The sequence below is a fragment of the Varroa jacobsoni genome, unplaced genomic scaffold (genome assembly GCF_002532875.2).
Source record: "Varroa jacobsoni isolate VJ856 unplaced genomic scaffold, vjacob_1.0 scaffold_1264, whole genome shotgun sequence".
Taxonomy (NCBI): domain Eukaryota; kingdom Metazoa; phylum Arthropoda; class Arachnida; order Mesostigmata; family Varroidae; genus Varroa; species Varroa jacobsoni.
Window position 1 is genome coordinate 242,172 of NW_019214166.1, and position 16,060 is coordinate 258,231.

Consider the following 16,060-nt stretch of genomic DNA (forward strand, 5'->3'; position numbering starts at 1 on the left):
TCAAGTGGCCGATGGTCATCTCGAATGGAAGCATTATGATCTGTTTCTCAATACAAGACTGCCTGAGAAGCCAATACATTCAGCCCCCTGAGGATGTTCCAGGATGGGCCACCATGGGCCTCAAGAGAAGCAAGTACCTGATCTGTCGTTTTTTTCCTGCAGGAGCCAGACTACTCAGCAGATCTCTGATCTATATAGGAAAGTGTCAATGCTAACAGGGTACTCGTGATAAACAATGGCCGAGACATGATGCTCCCTCATCTACAAAAGAGATGTTGCAATACAAATTTTTCATCGTTTGTCATTCACTTTAACACACAGAACTATAGTAGAATGTCTTATATAACACATAATTAGAGAATTTATCTTGTTTCGCCGTTGATTTTCGGACCCATACATTTCGGCGAACTTAATCACAAACCAGGTAGATGAACCTAGTTAAAACCGCTTGTAACACAAGGTATAATATTTACTCATGCATTCTGCAAACATTGTCAGTATTTACGTCGAGCAGCGTCCTTTCTAATTCATAGATATCATGATGGGTGTGCCATTCATTACTACCTATTAATACTTACAAACAATTACAATAGATAGCCTGAGAGCGGCTTTTCACTAAGATCGGCCCAATTTGCTCGTGTAACGCGAAGTGGTTAGAAACTGAACTAGGAGGTAGAGGCCGAAATTGGCAACGCTGAGACGGAAAAACGACAGACGGCGTCTTTATCCAGGAAACGCCACCAGGGGTGAATAAAGCCACAGACCGAATTGTAGAACAGCTAGACAGCCACTCGACCACTGTGAGCATCAGTTGCAAGAGTGACAGGACGGGAACGTAAGATCTGCGGCTAAAAGAACACTTCTACGTATTTTTGTTTGTCCTTTTGGCAATAAATGGCCGGAATAGGAGGGATATATAATATGAAAAGGACTACGTTATAACAATACCGAAAGCGTTTAACGATGTTCGCTAGCGTCTATAAATGATAGCTTTATCACGGAAGCCTATTCGTTTATTAATGCTAAAAAGGTATTGTACAAATATGGCCGCGACAACGCTTAAAGGAGGGCTTTTGTTATCTGTTGTACTTAGCTAGCCTTAACCTAAGCCACAACAACAGTCCGCTTTTATCCGAAAGAAGCCTAAGCGAGAAGGGGTAGGTAAGTTCACTCGTATTCGATGTACCTAGGTGTTTTCACTGCTTTAGCTAAGTAGTGGGTTCTGCGATGGACATCTGCATCGAACAAGTCTATCATACTCTCATCGAATGCACACAACGCAGTACAGCTGCACCGTTACGAAAAAACAATACTCTTTCCTTGGTTATTCAATGTTTACCTATATCCCAGGCGAATCGATGTGCCTTACCAGGTTGAGTTCGTCCTCGACAGTGACCGTGGGACGAACCTTCGAAGCCCAACCAGTGGGAAGAAAGGCCCAAAGTCGAAGAATGGCAGAGTGTCTTTCAACGGAAGAATATTAACTGACCCTATTAGAGGCCTGTACTGAATGATTACGAACCCGACTATGACGCTGGTTTTAAATTTGAATGGACGGGCCATGAATTCAAGCCGACTTGTTGTGGATTGTTGATGGTATGGCGATAGGATAAGATCATGTGTCGTAAATATGTCCAATTAAAGTGAACTACTTGATTTGCGTAAATACACTTCGCTATGCGCTAGAACCCAGCCGTCTGGAATATTGCCTAATGCCTTAGGTACCCGACGTAGCTTGGTACTTGGTTCAATATTAAAATCGTCTGCAAGGAAACTCAACGCTACAGTGTGGTCCAGTGTAAAGGCTATACGGACCCTAGACGTGCTCGTTGAATCTTTCAAGGCGCAAAGTATCAGTTGGGTTCAAATCTTAACAATAGCAACTTGAAAATCACTATGAGGCCTGTAATTTCGGATTATGTTTCTAATAGCCTCTAGGATCGCTTGCCCAAACTAATTGATTAACGCTAGCATATCGCAACGAAGTTAATAGGCCTAAGGAAGGTCTTTTTAGATTGCCTTTGCAGGAAACCTAATTCTAAATGATAAACAAAAAAGCTTCTGATAGGACTTCTTAATAACTCGAACTGACATGCGAGTAGGATCGGGGAGCTACGGTGTCGTGGAATCGGCTCACGTATTAGGGCTCCATCAGAATGAAACGTTTGGCATTAGTTGAACTCGAAGTGCGCCGTAGATAAGCCTACGGTCGTTGCTAAGATCTCAAAGTATTCGTTTACTGAAATTGCCGTTCTCTAAGTTTATATTTATAATAATAATTTCGAATTTCAATCGTTTTTTGCCAAGTCCTGTTTTTATTGGGGTATATATTTAGTGGCTCAAACTGCCGATAGCAAAATCAATAAGGTCAGCCTTCGAATAGATTCTTTACTCTCAGAACCAGTCTGCATCTTTCCCAATCCTCTTTTTCCCGTCACGGTCGGAGAGATCTGACTCTCCAATGCGTAATAATCCATAATCCACTATAAATCTATGTGACGGTATATCATTTTCAAACATGCTCACTAATGAAAAAAATTGTTTTGAACAAAATTGTCAAAAGAAGCACTAAGGTTAATATAACTAAATAGAGATTTTTCAAACGTTTGGAAGAACGTAAATTGAAAGTGTTCGCCTGTATTCACCACCTAAGGCAGCGTACGTGGTACTCTTTTACGACGCATCCATTGAAGAGAACACCTAACTAATCAGCATTCAATCTTTCACTGGAATCTATGCTGCACAAAAAATTCTTCGTCTTAAAAGAGCAAGCGAACAGGTCATTTTCGAGGGATCACAGTTCGTCATGCAGGTTTTTTTTGGATCATTCACTGTGATGGTCTCATTCTTGAACGACTGCATCATTTTTGCATGGTCCTGACCTAATTCGCCTGTTATCCAGCGTTAGAAGCTAAAAACCAAGGATAGTATCCGGGTCCAACTGGGTCCTCTTTTGTGCAGGATAACTACAGTTCGCTTATATTCTCTGCTGCTGTTGCTGCCGCCGCCGCCGCCGCTGCTGCAGATTCCTGTAGCAGAGCCTGTGAAACCGTCACGATACAAAGCAAAACTCGGTATAGAGATTTCATCATTGGTCCTTTGGTTGATCATCGGTTTATTGAACTTTAGTCCCAGCCTACGAGGAACTCTTGTGAGTAAAACTGGCGTTCGTGGAGTGCACGCGTACTGGGGAGGCATTGCTTGTTTATGGAGACCATTTTCGAGCCGGCGTTTTCGTGAACACTCGCTTGTTTCTCAGTTATTGTGACTCAGTGTCTATTTTTCTTCTTCTTCTTCTGTAGTGGACCGGAATGCTTTTTACCATAGGCTTAGTTATCTTATTCAATAGCGCATTGTATATGATTATAGGACCCGTATTACAATCCCCAAAGCAGTTCCAAGAAGAAACCACGTGGTGCAAACGACAATTCTAGAAAATTCTATATATATAACGATTTCTATTGCTGTCGCATAGATTATAGGTGCAAAATGACGCTTATTATCGGGTTAAGAAAAAAATGCTCAAAATTTCTGGCATTTTAAAGAGATCTACGGCAAAGATACAAAGCATGTTTAAATTCTTGCTATTAAAGGTTACTGAGATTGCAGGCCTACTACCTACCATATTATTCGCGGGTCAGGAGTGGCTCTGAGGTGCTTATATCCCAAGCCATTTGCTTAGTCGTACAACAATATCTAGATATCCGCAATACTCGACAGATCCCTGTTTCGGTAGAGCATAACTTATCCTCAATATGTCGTGCCCCTTTAAATTACCTTTAAACCCGACACTCCGAAATAAGAGAGGGCTGACGCGCCATCCTAATGACGGGAAAACATTCAGGGGTATGTACGTCTACCTCTGCCGCTAGCAAGCATAATTACATTGGGGACTGAATGCCCTCGTTGTCGCTCTGTGTCTATATTAGGATCACTTTTTTTGAAATAAAGTATTGTCGTTTCGGTTGATCCAAAGTAAATTCGAAGCCTAACTGTGATTTGTTGTTGGAACAGTTGCATCGTTTGGGCACCTTGGCTCCCCTTTTAAACCTATTCCTCTTTATTTCTCTCGGAGTGGAGCGTTCGTCTACTTGTAATCTTGTTCGATTGCAGACCATTTTACGAGTAACCTTAATTTGAGATGGGACATTGCGATCGGACAGTATATTAGAAAGCAGCATTTGGGGCTATTATCTCTGTTATTATTAAAAAGTGTGCAACAGCAGTAACGGCCTTGCCAAGGAAACTTAAGGACCGCAGAAGTGGTTTGGGACTATCTGTCTGTGTGTTAAGATTAATTCATGTTATCAGTAAATAATAAATTAAAGGTTATTATTCAATATTAAAAAGCATTTAAACAGAGGTTTAAGGCATTCTTCATCTCCGTCAGAGCCCTGCCACTTAAGCTTGGCGACGTTTTATAGGTAAAAAGCTGGACACCCAGTCATACGTTATGAGTTTGGCCTAAAGCTAAGGCCCGGCAATTCGTGTTTACATGAAAGTTGTTGATATTGCTCAACAAATCAATACCTAATTTTTCATGATATTCCAATTTCTCACGTCACACAAGCAATTATGAAGCCTTAGCAGGCAAGGAGCTAACGGTGTTAAGAGGTTTGAGCCCGAGTAAAAAAATTTGCCACATCACACTGCCTAACTCATTCTGTCTCTATGGTCTACATTCGAAGCTTCTCCGATGCTCTGTTGGGGCAGCATAAAAAAACCTTATGGAATTCTGGATCGTATGCAATTCCCGTAAAGGTTTCCTCGACTAGGATACAGCACATCGACGATGTTGCAAGGCTAAAAGGAAAAAATTAGACACTGCCGCAAAAATCTATCCATAGCAGATATGTTCGGTTTAACAAAATCAATTAAAATTGGCAGTGTTCGGTGAACAACGAGGCAATTCGGTGCATCGCTAACCGGAAAAAAACCGGTTGACAATGGCCGGAAAGGCGAGAATCTTTTCGTATCAGTTGAGTGGTGTTCAGTGGAGGACTCGGGGGAACACTGGACCAGAGCAATCATTATAGGTCGGTAACACGATAAGTTAGTTTATAACTTGTTTTATTGCCTTGTTTATTCTATAACTTACTTTTCGGTGTAAAACATCACTAGCTGTCCTTCTAGGGATTTGATTGCGAAAGACATAGGTCTGCGGAGCAAGCGATACCTAATGTGAGCCCGTTTACAAAACGGCTACCCAAAACTCAATGGACGTTTATTTTTTGAGATTGAAATAAAAACGAGCACTTTTCTAATCACTTTGTTTAGAGACCGTTTTCATGGATGTTCTGGGCCTTTCGTGAATGATAGAAAAAGATTAATTGTTCATTATTGTTACTAGAGTGGCTAGCTATTAACTTAAAAGTTGTGAGGCAGGTCATTACTTATACTAAAATTGCGCATTTGTTGAAACAGAATTTATTCCTACAACCACAAGATTCTTTGCGTGTCATTCAAATTGGACTGAACCCTTTATAAGTTTCATGTTATCGCATAACGTTACGCATAAACTGTCAACGTACCTCTCGTCTGAATGAACATCCATCCGCCTTGCAGTCCACGGGTAGATACAGTTGTACCACGACACGCCCCTTTCCATCATATCGCTAATGGGCACGAAGCAACTATCGTACACATATGCAGTTTAGCTTAAAATCAATCGTAGTGAACGTCCAGCTTCCATCTGTATGTGGCGATTTCCTTGGAGCAGGAAATTCTAAACTGGGGTGCAATTTTCGTGGCATTATTCTTCAACGGCAAAGAGGTCAGACACACAGTAGGTGGATACAAAGTATATAAATAAATGGATGTATATATATATATATATATATCGTATAGGACAGACAACACATCACGCTGTTGTTCGCAATGTTATTCTAAGCTAGCTGAACAGTCACGACGGCGTGAGAAATTAGTACCGTGGCAGATTGTCTACACCTGGTTTCGCTGACGCTTTGAATCCGAATTGGAAAATAGGTCGTACATATATAAGCATTTGTCTTATGGAATTATGTACCATGTAAATACGGATTCTTAATCATAAAAACTTAATGCCCGCGTACAGAGGTTTGGCGAGGCGGTGTTTCATTGCCAAAGACAAATGCGGATGCTGCCAAAAACATCATCTTTAGAGCACTGTGTATTAGTTAACTCATTGCTTTTCTTCTATGAAGATGAGTTGTACAGGATTTGCCTATACAGGAAAGCGAATCAGTCAGCTTTCGGTTGATAGTAGGTAACCGCCTGCATTTAACTTTATAAAAAAATGATGAAAGCTCTAGATGGCATGAAGCGTGTGAAGTACCTTGTTTTTATTGTCTACGCCCAATACCGTGTTACCTTAATTTTTTTTTGTTGTGATCACTCGAAAGCGACACTTTTGCTTATTGAATGATCAACTTTTATTACTAGTCCATCATTATATGTATAGACGTAAAAAGAACCTGCTCCACCCGTAGAGTCCACTAGTCTGTCTGTGAAAACGAGTGACGACTTAGAGGTGCTAATAATAGTAATGATGGTCAAACTAAGCCAACACTGTATTGATGTATTTTTCTCATCCTGCTGTTTTTAGCATTGTTATTTCCGAACTTAGATTAATATCATATGGTCCAAAACAAAAAATGACCAGTTTTATTTGTGCCTGCATTTATTCGTGCTTTTTTTTACGACCATTTAATCGACTATTGACAATCTTTTCCTTTCATTGCCATCACAATCGGAACGGTAACATCAGGGGATATCAAGGAAAAAGAGAATATTACACAATGAATTACACAGTGGTACGCATTACCTAACTCCAGAGAGAAAGAGCTACTCAGAACGCCTTATGATAGGGCAACCTCCGGAAGTTACTTATATGTCCTTCTGAGCACTTCTTAGTAATTATAATTGTTTCTGAAGGGCAACTGAATACGGTCGAGGTGAGTATTGTACGTACATGTGATATGAAATACCTGTAATCTTACTTACAATCCCAGATTGTATTGATGGCCAATCGACGTTTTAGCCGTACGCATTAATGAGAGATATGGACACACTGTAGCTATAACTAACAGGCATAGGCTCGACTGGGACATGTAAAGCCACCGGCTGATGCTAGATATGAAGATACCTGCTCAGCTAATAAAAAATTTCAAACTATAGTGACTTCCATCAGAAGCATCCGTAGTACGTAAATCCACTGAAGCACCACTCATAAATATATCCTTCAATATATATGGAAGCTAATTGTGAAGGACTAGGCTGCTGGTCGGAAATTGCGCATCCAACCTAGTAGTTGGTTATGGTTTACATTCGTCATTTTAACTATGTATATATAGTTGCATTTTGTTTCCAAGCTCTATAATGTTTAAGTGGTAGTACTAGGCTAAATAAGTTCAATTTCTAAATTGTATTTGGGAAACGTGTCAGAAAAGGCGTAAGCCGTCGGCTGAACCGAAGTCTTTTAGCTTTGATGGGATTGTTTGCGATAAAAAAGGGACAACGAGCGCGTTTTTCTATAGAGGGCGCTACAGGCACTTATTCTGTATCGTTTTAGAGTAAAGTCTTACGTACGTATTTTAAGTTCGACATTCGGCGACATTAGTAACTATTTCAGATAAAATCCAATTGGTAGCCTATAATAAGGGTTCATTTTGTTCTACTTCAGTAAGAAAATAACTAAAGCAAAATTTCGCGCTGGCGGAAATCACTCCAGTAGGGGGTAGAAAGGAGATTTGCATGGTGCTACCGCTGACCGGGGCGTCAGCGGTCAAACGTACAGATAAGCTGAGGCATTCCTCCTGGGTTCGGCTCCTGTTGAAGGTATGTCGTATTTCAACACAATCAATAGGCATCATTCCAACTAGTAATGAAAGTACTACTAAAAATAGTTCATTATACTGTCGACGACGAAAGTCACTAAGAAGCATGTCCTTGTTGCCGCATATTAGCTGTCGAAGTGTCAGAACTTAATCCGAAGAGCATGGTCTACTAGTTCAGATATACTTCGATTCGTTCGGTAACTTAGCAAAAACTTTAAACGCCGTTTTCCGCAACGTTTTCAACATATTGATAGCAGCGTTATGGCTAAAAAGTGTAATTACATCACGGAGGTGGCTTCTATTGTATGTAACGCTGCCAGGCCACGGTTCTGCCCCGGATTTTCAAGTAGGACGCCGTAAGGCCTGTAAAATGCTTCTGCTGAACGCTAACATATAACAGATGTCTTCTGGGGCTATTGTAAGCGTAGATATGAAGAGCGGTACAGGTACCGATAGGACTCCGAATTTCGGGTTAACAGAACAGAATTGCTAGATGTCAATAACAAATGGATTTTTATTCGAGCCGTTCGAGACGGAACGCTGTTCACGAGAATACTGCGCAAGGTCAAAAATTAATAATGAGTCCTGTAGGTCTTCTGAAAGACCAAGCAACGCTTTGTTGTCGTACAGGGCCGGAAATAAGGTTACATGACAATTATTCTGAACGTAAACGAAATACTCCTATGAAAAATGTTTTTGAACGAGCATAAATATTAGGCTCATTATCGCGTACCGCTGCTTCATATTATCCATGTTAAATGTATGTATTTGACAGGATAGACAATGCTATATTTGAACATGTTTGGTCGTATTTAATTTAGAAAAGAAATACAAAGGACATAGCTTGCAAAGGCACTGAGTTGCAAGGCGCCCTACTAAACTATGCGGAACTGTTTTTGCTGGTCGAGGCTTAGTGTCTCAATGGCCACCGCATTTGCCAAAGTTATATAATTAAATGCTGATAACGTTCAGCGTTTTAGCAAACGCTCGAGTTCTTCGCCACCTGGGGAGACAGCGATGAGGCCCAGCTACAATCGATTCTCTTCGTGCCCGATAGCCGCACCAATTATATAATTGGTGCGCGACATAAGACAGGGTATATGCAGGTAATTGTTTGAGATCCATTTTTCCGTCATAAGAAAAAAATATAAGGACGACAGGTGTAGCAAATTGACTCAGTCAAAAAAACAAACGCATATCAGCATGAGGAGAGCTTTGCTTTAGTGTACATTTCAAGTCGGTTCATTGTGAAAAGTCAAGATTTTTATTAGAATTTGTTTTTCTGCCTTCGATAAATGAATATACACACACACACACACGCTTTCTAAAGTGACCTGAAACGCAGAAGTATCTTCGCAGGGCAAATCTATCAGTTACCATCACTCACTACACAGGCCAGCTCAAGATTAATTAAATTTTATTTTTTTTCAATTTAATAATAATAGTTAATTAAATAATAATATACAAAATAATTAAGTATGATGTATAACTCTTTTTTAACTAACGACATCGAATGAAAGCTTAAAATGTGGATAGAAGTTGTAAGTTCGCTTGTAAGAAAGAGTACCTTTAAATGCGTTCGATATCTTCAAAATAATACTTCTGTTTGCCCTGGCTAGTACTCATGTGGTCCACACTGTCAAGCACTTGTTGTAATATAGCTCATTTATAATTGTTGATATTGATTTCAAGAAAAAATTTATTTACAGCTGAAGCTTTATTTAACGTTCGCTGCTCGAAATAATGTCTAGATTATGACAAATACGAAACCAGAGTTTCACAAACAAAGAAAAAATGCAACTGGCTTGAAAAATCCCTTTTTGACTACCTTAAAACTAATATGTACAAGCGTTATAATTAGACATTTTGGCATTAAATGAAACAGCTATCCTACCGGGTAGTCCGCTCTTTCACTTAAATAATTTTATATTTTCTTTTTTATTTATTCATTTATCATACATTTAATTAATAAACATTTAGAAAGGGTGGATTTGATAGGAAAAAATATATTGTTCGACATGGTGACTAATTACAGGAAGCTCGTTTTGAACGCTGGAACGCGTTGTGTGCTGCATCCCGGCTGAGAACCAATAGAGATAGCTAGTACAAAGCAGAGGTGGGTATAAACGCAGGGTAGGTAATGGGCAGGACGTTGCACCTGTACATCTTCTATGTATCTGTGTCGCAGCTATCTATGTAGCTATGTAGCATGCGACAGTCGTCCTGTTGTTTCATGTCGCTCATCTGGTCAACGAGACGATCCTGTTCTGAAAGGCCTGTCGTTGTACATTTTGACCATTATATGGCAGCAGCTGGCCACTTCGGCGTGCCTGGAACATACGATTAAAGCACGTTTCCTGTGTTATGGTGACTGTTGTATGCTGCTGAAATGTGTCTTTCGGGTTAGCTGCTTATGTGCCTGGGTTCTGCATTCGTTTCAATAACTACTATGTCACTATATTCGCTGACAGAAATTCATCGATCTGGTGAACCAAATCACGATACACTGCGTTCGATACGACCGACCTCAATTCCTACGGACAGAATAACTGTAGGCATGAGTAAATGGATCCATTAAACTTACCTATCCTTGACGTAAACGAACGCAAGCCTGCCGGTCAAGTGTTAAGCTCGCGGTCTACATAAACCTCAATAAACAACGGTCGTGTAATGCCGAAACTTAATGACTCATGCATAATCCTGCGAGCTATGACACCAGATAATTGTTGACCTTGTCTGAATTTTCAATTGGGGACACAGACAACAACCCTCTAAACAGTGGATTGATGAATAGGCTCACTGTCCATCGTGATAGCTTAGTGGGTGATATGGGTCCAGATTCAATCAGCCGTAAGGAGACGTATCACTTCACGGCTGGCATGGACGAATTATACAGGTAAGGCGAAGGTAAGCGTTGTTATATACTGTCACAGCAACTATTTGTCCGCCAATTTTTTTTAAACTGCGTTTTAAGTGAGAAGGGTAACAGCTATCGTCTTGTTATCTTATCTTGTCTTGTCTTATCTCTAACGATAGTCAATTGTAAGCTGTCATACCAGCTACTTGTCTGTTAAATTTTTTCGTCTGCTACTTCTGAGCTCAGCAATTATTTCGGGTTACGCCGCCTCATGCTCACATTAGAAAGCGTAAATGGCTTATTGACAATGTAAAACGTGATTTGGAATGGAGGAGTAGGCTGTACTGTGGGCATGGCTAACCATCGAAATGTAGAAATAAGTATTTTTTACGGGCGTTAAATTCGTCCATATTAGCACCAGACGATGTGGTTTGTTAATACACTTCGAAATTATATTTAAATAAAATCAAAGGATCGATTTATTAATGTAAAATCAGAATTTTTTCATTATAATATGTAACATCCAAAGGTGTATTATCAGAAAAACTTTTAACGAAGCCATTGATTCTGTCAGAGAGAAGAGGCGCTACGTTAAATCCACAAAAGCGGTACCAGCATGACGGATGAGCATTTGACGTGAAGACAATTGTTTTAGGTGTGAATTCTTCGTGGCCGCCTTTCGTTTCAACTTTGTGCGGGTACCGGTTACAAATTTTGAGGACTTTGTCCCATGCAATCCAGCCGTAAAAGAATAATTGCCTCCGCTCGTCTATAGTTGTGCCACCAAGGCGAACAATTCTTGTAGTATACGTTGGTGGTATTAACAATTCTGCGTGCAGCACGGGATTTTCCCATACGTGTCGGACCATACATGATACAAACGTTCGATCGAAAGTTCCTTGGTTCAATTGGAACCAGGAGATTGCGTAACTCATGTAGTCCACTGTAGAAACGAACGAAGTGTAGCTGGATGGTCTTGAGCCACTTGCTGAATGCTCGATGCGTCATGAACCAAAGCCTTGATTGCTGAATCGAGGTCAGATCTATCGCCATGAAATCTCGTTTGCCCGAATTCTTCAAATACAGTAGACTTCGAACAATACTTCCTATTTTGCATTTCGGCTTGTTCGATATGTGCGCGATCTGAGATGGATGATTTAACCCGTGAGAAACATCTGGATGTATGATACCGAATATACCCCTGAATATAAGGAGTATCAGTCTGAGATGCAATTTCGAATCCGAGTATAAGGTAGCCATTGTCAGAAGCAAGAGACTAGCAAGGTTTTCGTATTCAGCGTCAGTAGTGTGGTTTATTGCGTTTTCTAGTATGTTTAACATTACGTCTACGACGGTAACGTTGTGCCTTTGAGACACGTACGATATGTATGAGAACGTGCCATACGAAGAGCACTATGAACAGCCGTTGTTGCAAGCGGTGGACTTAAAAAATTCCTAAAGAATCCAGTTCCACTTGGTCTAGTTATTAATCCGCGACCACTTGGTTTTATCTCTTAATTTTGGTACTTTTCGCGACAATGGTTGTAATTCGATTTCACTCATTTACATTTGTTTCTGTTAATGTATGTATCAATCTCGCGCGCCAGATCGGAACGCTAATACCCGGGGGGGAAGGGGGGAACTTAGGGGGTCTGACCCGCTCGCCGATTTTATTGTTGCCAGATGTTACTTGGTTAATATCTTATTTTGTGGTCTGTTTACTATTTGGTTAATATCTTATTTTGTGGTCTGTTTACTATTTGGTTAATATCTTATTTTTGGTCTGTTTACTATTTGGTTAATATCTTATTTTGTGGTCTGTTTACTATTTGGTTAATATCTTATTCTGTGGTCTGTTTACTATCCTTGAGTTAAGTGTGGGAAAGGGAAAAGATTAAAGTGGGGAAGAACAAGAACTTTCTAGAATGACGTCTTTAACCTATAATGACGACGTCTTTAACCTATACTTTAACTTTATCACTCTCTTATTAGGTCTATACCACGACGGTGGGTGTGGTTTGTAGCACCAAACGGTGGGTGCTACATGTGGTTTAAAGGTTGGTGTGGTTTATTATATATTAGATCTACACCTGCGCTGTTTAGAGAGGGTGCTACAAAGGACAAAGGATCTACACCACGACGGTGGGTGTGATTTGTAGCACCAAACGGTGGGTGTGATTTGTAGCACCAAACGGTGGGTCACGACGGTGGGTGTGGTTTGTAGCACCAAACGGTGGGTGCGGGGTTTAGAGAGTTAAGGCATGTTAGAAACGTCGTCTCGGCACTACATCACATCGTGGTCACATCCTCTCTGTCAGTCTCCTGCCTTGAGTTCGGTTGTCGTTGTCCGTGTAGCCTGCCGCTGTCCGTGTAGGGTTGTCGTTGTCCGTGTAGCCTGTCCGTGTAGGGTTGTCGTTGTCCGTGTAGCCTGCCGCTGTCCGTGTATCCTTGAATATATTTCATTAGCGATGTCCGAATCGCGAATGGCTAAATTTGTGGGCAATGCGTCATATATCAGTTTTATTTACATTTATATTTGGTCCTCCCGATCCCATTCTATGTATTTTATTCTCCCGATCCCGTTCCATCTCTCTCCCGTCTCCCGATCCCGTTCCATTTCCGGTCCTCCCGATCCCGTTCTATGTATTTTATTCTCCCGATGCCGTTCCATTTCCGATCTCTCCCGTTCCATTCTATGTATTTTATTCTCCCGATGCCGTTCCATTTCCGATCTCTCCCGTTCCATCTCTCTGCCGATCCCGTTCCATTTCCTCTCCCGTTCCATCTCTCTGCCGATCCCGTTCCATTTCCGATCTCTCTAATCCCGTTCCATTCCATCTCCATCTCCACCATTTCCGATCTCTTTAATCCCGTTCCATTCCATCTCCACCATTTCCGATCTCTCTAATCCCGTTCCATTCCATCCCGTTCCATTCCATTTCCGATCTCTCTAATCCCGTTCCATTCCATCCCGTTCCATTCCATCTCCACCATTTCCGATCTCTCTAATCCCGTTCCATTCCATCTCCATTTCCCCATTTCCGGTCTCTCTAATTCCGTTCCATTTCCGATCTCTAATTCCGTTCCATTTCCCGATCTCTCAATGGTCTCTCTAATTCCGTCCCATTTCCGATCTCTCTACTCTCTAATTCCGTTCCATTTCCGATCTCTCTAATCTTTTTCCGATCTCTCTAATCTTGTTCCATTCCATCTCCATTTTCGATCTCTCTAATCCTGTTCCATTCCATCTCTCTAATCATCTCCGTCTCACTCGGTCTAACAGTCTTGATATGAAAGACAGCCGTTGCCCCGCATTAGCAGAATCTCGAGTCCGCAGCTCGACAATTACTTCCCATGTATACGGGTCGCCATCGACAGTATACACGGGTTCGCTATCGGGGTCCTGCACGAGTCGTAAAGTTAAAACGTATTGCCATCGCCCTTCCATCCTTAAGTCTTGTGATGCAATCAGTAGCGGAACTGTAATTGGCTGATATATCATTCTTCGCGTATGCAACTCGAACGTCGGCGGGCCGTTTTCTGCATCTAGACTTACGATCTCCGGCAAGCCCTCCACGAGGAGGTGGTTAGCATTGTACGGAATACTCACTTTTAAATGATCTAAACTATTAAAGGTTTCGTTCCACCCTTCACGGTCGTAAGCCGCTATCGGTGTGTGGCGAGGAGCAGGATCATCGAAAAATATTGCCACAGCATATTCATTTGCGTCAATAGGATCATCCATATGTCCAAAGCATGACTTTACGAGCGCCTCAACCTCGAAATCGTCCTTCCATAGCGGCTCGGGAATACTAGTTTCATGGAAATCCCTTCCGATAGCCCACCGCACCAGATCGAGGAACTCGGGGCCCGACCCACGAACTCGCCGGTTAGCTCTTCCGCGACGCATCCTCTTCCATCTACGATCACCGGCGTGGACCATACTCACCGGTAATTGCTTGGCAACAGGTACCCAGTCACCGCTAGTGCGCCGATTCAGAAAAAAACACCCTTATTAATCCGATGTCGACTAACCTTCAGTACCACACTGTTGAGAAATTACTTTGTACTACATTGACTGCCAGCCAGTAAATAGCTCGGAAAATTTTCAGAACGAATACAACAGACATACCCAAGCTACTGCCGAGGCAGAAGTAATTCCACACACTTCGCAGACCCTCACTGGTTCGCCTACACCCGACTTCAAATTTTGGCTTCGTTCCGTTAACAGCTGATGAACGCACTCAATTGAATACCCAATATACACTGATATCTAACACTGCTGCGCTAGTTTATATATAATATGCAGGCAGCGGATAATGTTTTCTGTAGACTTACATTTTCGATTATATTAATAGGTTATAGTAGTAAGGATATGGATGTTGAAACTGTTGTGTAGTTGCCACACGAAACGGGACGAGTAGGAGTACGTCCGCCCCGTCTCTAGCTAACAAAAAATTACAATTAAATAGAGCAAGAAAAACTATCAAAGCTGTGTTTTAATGGTGACCACTCTAAGTGATTCGATCGAGTTTTCATTGAATGACGCAGCTGTTTATTACAGACGTATATATACGCGCATTCAAGCACGTGGCGAGCAACAAAAGAAGTCTTGAGCCTAAACAGTGACAGTAGGCCGCATCAAGGCCCTTTGATTCACGAGTTTTTGCGTTGCAGACATTCTAGTCCGCTCGTTTCATGACAACGACGTAGTTTCAACAAAAAGCACCGCCGTTCCCAACGTTCGCGCCATATGTATGTAGGACTGTATAGTCAATCTAATAAAAAGCAAATATGCACATCTTTCACGCAGATATCTACTAATCGATGTATGTGATATTAGCGACCAACGAGAACTACACAGATCTTAATGATTTGCCCTCTAGGAGATTAGCGTAAAGTATAAACACTGACATCTTCCAGTAACTGCTAGAGAGGGAAATTTACGTATATGCGCCTATAGACGGGTGGCCATAAAATTCAGCGTAATCTGATGACAAGGCGCGCTCTCATACTAGTGCTGCATTCAGCTGGGAAAAGGGGCCAGTATGATGAGACAGCGTTTCAACCCCCTTTTTTTTGAAAGCTTAAATCTATCTAATGGTTACTTCTATTTCATAAGATTATCGATGACCTAAATATATTGTATACAAACGTCTTATTGAGATGAAATAGGTAGCTAAATTAGGTTAGTAAAAATAGTGACACAGATTCGTACTATAGATACACAGCTATTGAGAAACAACGAGATCTTCGATGATTGCTATTATTTTTCCATAATGTCTATAAATACCTTTTAGGTAGAAACAAAAATTTTTACTGGTTCAGTTCAGATGTTAAGATACTTTGACGACCACAGAGCTTAGTGAGAACTGTAGTAAGCTTTGTT

At 41.2% G+C, this 16,060-nt stretch overlaps 1 long non-coding RNA gene across 1 annotated transcript; it reads right to left on the reverse strand.

The window, feature by feature from the left end:
- Positions 1 to 12,656: 12,656 nt before the first annotated feature.
- On the reverse strand, positions 12,657 to 14,939 carry LOC111268208 (uncharacterized). The gene is made up of 2 exons (XR_015314119.1): positions 14,804 to 14,939; positions 12,657 to 14,654 (listed from the first exon to the last, which is right to left on the reverse strand). It is a non-coding gene; the product is annotated as an uncharacterized LOC111268208 (long non-coding RNA).
- Between the last annotated feature and the right edge of the window lie 1,121 nt (positions 14,940 to 16,060).